Below are 6,079 nucleotides of genomic sequence, written 5' to 3'. Positions count from 1 at the left end.
TAATATTAGACTTCTTTCCTCAAGATACCATTGACTTTCTTTCATGCTGCAGTTTTTCTCTGTAATTTATTTCTGGTATAGCTGTACTTCATTGTAGGCTGCTCACATGATGTCTTCTTGCTGAAGTTGGTTAACCATTTCTAGATTAATTTGTTTCAAATGAAAACTGCTGATTTTTCAAAACTACGTTTTGCTGCGAATCTTTCAAGCTGATATCAAGCAACTAGAAAAACAAGTTTTCCATTTTGTTTCAACCATTTTCTGACTTTGTTATTTTGTTTGGTCTTGAAAAGAAAAGAAAAAGAAAAGAAAGGTCTGCAGTGCATTTCTGTGCTTTGCTGTGCTTTCCCTCATTCAGAAAGTCTGCTTTTGGTTCGCTCAGTTAACCTGGGCATTCTTCAAGTCAACTGTAACACAGTTGGTTGCTCACTTGATTGATTGCACGCTTTTCTGCAACTTGCTGCAGACTGAACATTATAAGAAACAGGAAGCAGATGCTTTTAGAGCGTATATCCTACATTAAGTGGTACTGATTCATTTTCATAGGTAAATGAAATGGGATTGAAAACAGCAATTATTTTTGCACCAAGATCAAAACCAGTCTGTTCATGACCTGGCTGACAGGTCAAGCAGTGAATATGCTCTCTTGCTCCCAGGTGTGACAGCTATGCTATACAATATAGTACTGTAACATTAGTCTGTTGGCAAGCTAGATGCTTGTACATACAACTGCAGAGATAAGGAAGAAGTGTTGATTATATTATTAGGCATGTTATAGTAATATGATATTATTGAATAAAGATATCTTTGGAAGACTATTCCCCACTTAAGCATAGAAAGCAGAAGAACTAGTGAAGGAGAGGAGAAGGAAGATGTGTTTAGAATGTCCAACACATAGTTTCTTCTTTTAAGTCACAGTGTCTGAAGAGGTCAGCATTTCTTCAAGAAGTACTTTATTTTTTCATCTGTAAGAAAAGTTGTAGCTGCTAGTTGCTGCTCCCAAGACACAGCTTAGTTTGCAAACAGTGCCTGCTCCCACAGCATTTCATTTAACAGCAAACTTCACTTGGAAACCACATCAGTCAAAGGCAAAAACTGTATCTGTTTCAACTGGATCTCAGGGACATTAAGACATGCCTACATCCATCATGATCCATTAGATCAGCAGCAGAAGGACCAGCACTGGCTACAAACAAGAGCATCTTCTGTCACTCTTGCATCCCACTTTGAATGCATGGGTTTGAAAGATTGAATATTTTGACTAATATTTTAGACAGTCTGTCTTAGAACAGAAGAATGACTTATGTGTCTCAGTCTCTGTGGTATTTGTACCCTAATGCAACGTGATGCCTTTTAGCACAGCCCTTGCTATGTATCTCCATTTGGTTGGGAACTTCTGGAGTGTGATGCGGAGGTGAAGGAATTGCCAACGGGAGCCAGGGAGTCTGATAGATTTATCAGACTGCCCTAGGCAAAGGGAGAGGAGCTTAAATTCACTGTGCTTCTAGGCAGGAGGTCCTGACTGAATGGAAACTTTCACATGCAGAATGTCTGGGCCAACAGAAAGACATATTCTATCATTTGTGGGTCCATAGAACCTGTTAGCTGTCTGTCTCTGAACTATACTCACTCTTGGGCTACCCACAAAGAATTTACGTCCTAGAGCATTTGAATGAGATGACAAAATGCTGTGGCTTAACATGGATAGGCAGCAATGTCCCACACAGGTGCTCTCACTCCCTCTCCTCAGCAGGACGGAGGATGGGGAGAAAAGGAAGAAAGAGAAACAAGTGAAAAGGAGGTGCAGAAAAAGCACGACAAGAGGCACTTGCAGGTTTGAGATAGGAGCATTTTGATGAAAGGGAAAATTTTAAAAAAGGAAAGGCTGCACTGATGCTAAAGAAGAAATAACCTATTTTTATATTACCCATTGGTACGTGATGCTCAGCCACTTCTTAGGAAGCAGGGCCTCAATACTGGCTGTGGAAAGGCAGCCTTGATGCTGTGCCAGCACAGTAGGAGCCACATGGGTGAGATATCGATACTGCGCTGCAAGTGCAAAGCACAGCACTGTATGGACTGCTGTAGGGAAAGTTAGCTCAAGCCCAGCCAGACCCAGTGTAAAGAGTTGGAAAAAAAACCACAAAACATATCAGTCAGTGAGTGTACTTGCTACATCTGCTAGAGAGGAGAACTGAAATGTGTGCAGACATCTTCCCAGCCAAAAGGGGCCTCCTACATGGATTAGGAAGGAACATATGTTACAATAACTTGTCCCACCTGCCTCAGTATCCTTATGGTGCTAGCGTCTTTTAGATCCCATGCAGTAAAACATCCATTTAGTGTCCTTCACCAACTGAAGTGCATTCCTCATTATGATAAACTTCCCTTTTAAGAAACTTGCAGGGGACTGTTTAGGCCAGAGCTGATTTTAGATAGCCAGACCTAAGTCTAGCAGAGCTCTAGGGCTTTATCTCATTATAGGGACCAGCACTAATTGAAAGCAATGTTAGATATACTGCACTCAATGCTCATTTTCTAAAACTATGTAGCTGTTCTTCTGAAAGAATTACAGAATTTGAGATTTGGAATTTTCATACTGGGAACTGAGGTCCAATTCTGCCTTTTATTTTAATCTGAATGTATTTCCCTGTGTCTGTATAAACCATGATAGAGCACTCTTTACAAGAGGGTACATCAATAAACATGGGTAAACTGCAGACAGTGCTGCTATTCATCCAGCAGCCCATACCAAGACAGCCCCTTTGCAGGTAGGATGAACACAGAAACAAAGAGGCAAATTCAGGAGTCTGACGTCAGAAAGTCCTGAAATACTTGTGCCAATTTTCCAATCCTTACAATTCTGCATGTTCTTCTCTGGCATCTGGTCTTTAAATTGCACATTTGGTTGTGAAAAATGGCTGTTTTATACATGCACAGTGCTGGAAAGCCAGTGGGAAACTCGTTGTGCCCAGCAGTGAAAATGAAGTGCTCGAAGAACACGTCCCTTTGCAAATGAAATGAGTGCTGAGCAGCCTGTGTACGTTGGTTGCTTAGCAACAGGCTGTCCTTCAGTCCTGCTGCTGCTGCCCTGCTCCTTTGGGACTGCCATCGCAGACCTGCTTGGAAATGACATGTTTGGAGAGGATGCAAGAGGCGGTGGTTCTATTTTTTGTGTGGTATTAAATGATTAAACCTTTTCTATCAAATTAGCCTGCTCTTCACAGAACTTAATGCTCTTCTGGAGCTCCAGAGAACTCAGAATTTAGTGGAAGTGGAAAGGCTTCCCTTCTGTGGGGAATAAAAACAATGGTTATCACTTCTCTCCTAATAACAGTGTCTATGCAGCAATTTCCATACGTAGTTCTCAGAATGCTGCACAATGGATGTTATTTCTGTGAGACAAATGCTGCAGAACATAACAGGGCTACACCAGGAGGACATGTCCAGCCATGGTTACACCAGTAAAGCCCTTAACAAGAATGTATCCAGGGAGTAGGTGGCATTATGATCCCCTGTTCTCAAACACCAACTACCGCGCAATCCAAACAAGGGTTTGCACAGCTGGCTGGGCTGCGATGTCGGCATTGCACTTAGGTATATCTACGGAGTGCAGGAGCAGAGGCACACAGATCTCCAGTTTAGAGATGACATCAGCTCAAGATGAAATCATAGAATAGAATCATAGAACCGTTTGAGCTGGGAGGATCCTTTAAAGGTCATCTAATCCAAATCCCCTGCAATGAACAGGGACATCGACAGCCAGGTCAGGGTGCTCAGAGCCCAGTCCAGGCTGACCTTGAATGACTCCAGGGACAGAGCATCCTGTTCCATTGCTTCACTACTCTCATTGTGAAAGGGTAGTAACAGTAGAATGAAAGGGAATTTTAAAAGGGTAGTGACAGCTCTTCCCTATCGTACAGAGGTAATGACAGCAGTGCTAGTGTACTGATCATTAAATACATTATTTTCCAACAACATTAAATTTTATTATTCAAAACCCTTTGCAGATACAACTGAAAGAGCCTCTGTTTAGACAAACAGCAGAGCTGATGCTGGTCAATGTCTGAGTCAGTTTAGTCTTGCAGAGAAATGAGGTTTTTTAGTCCAGATGTAGCACGGTACTGCTGCATCCGACACTTCCAAGACCGAAGCTATCGAACTGCTGTAGAAGATTCACGGTTGCAAAAGCTCAGGATGATGCTCACCAGTTGGTCTCTCTATTAGATCTGCTACTACATCACAGTTATGTCACTGCAGTTTATAATGCAGAGGTGGCCAGGGCTGCCGATGCTTTTGGCAGCACACTGCATTGCTCTGTGACCACAAGCCCAGCAGGAGTTCTGATAAACCACACAGTGGTGAAAGCAAACAGTGCATCCTGTGTCCTGTGCCAAATTTCTGACCACTCCTGTGCTCTCTGCCACACAAGCTAAGCCTTAACAAATTCTCATTTATTTCCAGGTTTCTAAAAAATGCTAAAGTTTGGAAGCGAAGTGGTGTTCCAGAAAAAAATAATAATAAAAAAAAACTACTACCTTTCAAATGATACCATTATTTTCTCAATGCATTAACATTGCGATTCTGCAGTTAACACTTAGCATACATTCACCTTGCATAGGTGTCAAATTGTTCTGTCAAATACAACAATAAATAAATATTTTCCCAAGTCTGAGACTAAGTAAAATGGAGTTTTCATTTTCCTCCGAATAAAAAAGACTCTATTAAGCTTGTTTCAGGACAAGTGTCACTCTTGTACAGTGCGAGCAGCCAGACAGATCCCAGTAGTGTAAATGTGGTCCAGGAAGAACAGATGGAATGAAGTTCTGAAGCTACTGATACAAAAAACTCATACTTTTCAAGTGAATGCCCCACGGGGACATCCGAGATTGATATATTCATCTTGGTGGTGGTGTCTAAGGTAAACAAATAAATAGGAACACTGGAATTAATAGCACTAAGTAAATACTAATTGATGCACTCATACCCAAGTGGTCACCAGCTTAAGTTTGTGTGCAACAAACTGAAGAAGATTTAGATGTGCCACTATCTGAGGATTCCAGAGAGGAATCCTTTTGGTTACCAGTGCTCTAGCAAGCTGGAAAGCTCTGCCAAATGCGAGTCTAAAAAAGTTTTCAGAAATGGTTCAGCTAGCTCATATTGCAACCACAGCTAAACAGCCATGTCATCCAAGTGTTTGAATAAAGCTAACCAAACTACTTCTTTTCATGGGGCCTGTGAGATGTACTTTGCTTTATAATTTCTGATATGCAATGCAACTGCTGATTTAGAATGAACATTGCAATTTGAATTATTTCCTCAACCTTCATACTTAGTTTTCCTCTCAGGAAAAGGAAGGTGTTTTTTCCTTTGTAATGACATTACCACTAGCTCTCAGTGTTGTTTGCCTTCTGTGCTATTACTAAAAAAGATCCATGATTTCCTGGCTGTGTTTAAGTGTGTTTTCCTGATTCAATTATCTTTTTCAGTAAAAAAGAAAAGGTAAAAAAAATCAAGTAATTCTACTTTCTGGGCTATAGCTATAGCCAGTAGAGTATGCAGATTCATCAAAGAGCACGTGTTTGCTTCTGAGTGTGAAGGGCATAAACAAAGCCACTTCCTCAATGGGATGCATTTTGCCTTCCAAAGCATTGCCACTTATCACAACCTTCTATTTCACATCAACTTTTACAGGATCTAAGAATAACAGAATAACACTGTTAGAATTAATCATTTAAACTCAACAAAAAGCCCACTTTAGTTGCCAGGAAATCTAATAAGGGATGGTTTCAGATCAAAGAGTAATTTTGAGCCACTGCAAAGACAGATCAACTTAAACGAGGAATTGGAGGTAAACTTCTTCTGAAATTCAGTAATTAAATACAAAGGCAATTTAGAGTTTTTGGGTTGTCTGTCTACCATGACAATGTACGATTGCCCACGTCAGCGCAGTGCCTCAAAACACTTTGCGTTATAAATCACAGATTTGTGAATAGCATTTGTGCAACTCACTGCAAGTGCCACTGGTTGCAATTTGCAGTGCATTAAGTGGAGCACCAACTAGTGGCTGCAATATTCA

General features: G+C 41.0%; 1 protein-coding gene across 5 annotated transcripts in view; it reads left to right on the top strand.

The window, feature by feature from the left end:
• TMEM163 (transmembrane protein 163) overlaps positions 1-6,079 on the top strand; it is a 106,700-nt gene that overhangs the window by 3,501 nt on the left and 97,120 nt on the right. The window lies entirely within an intron of this gene.

This window comes from Centrocercus urophasianus, unplaced genomic scaffold (genome assembly GCF_019232065.1).
Source record: "Centrocercus urophasianus isolate 14NV4802_14NV808 unplaced genomic scaffold, USGS_Curo_1.0 seq_28, whole genome shotgun sequence".
In the NCBI taxonomy this organism is placed as follows: Eukaryota; Metazoa; Chordata; class Aves; order Galliformes; family Phasianidae; genus Centrocercus; species Centrocercus urophasianus.
Note: the sequence above shows the minus strand (reverse complement) of the source record. Positions and strands in the feature narration are given on the sequence as shown.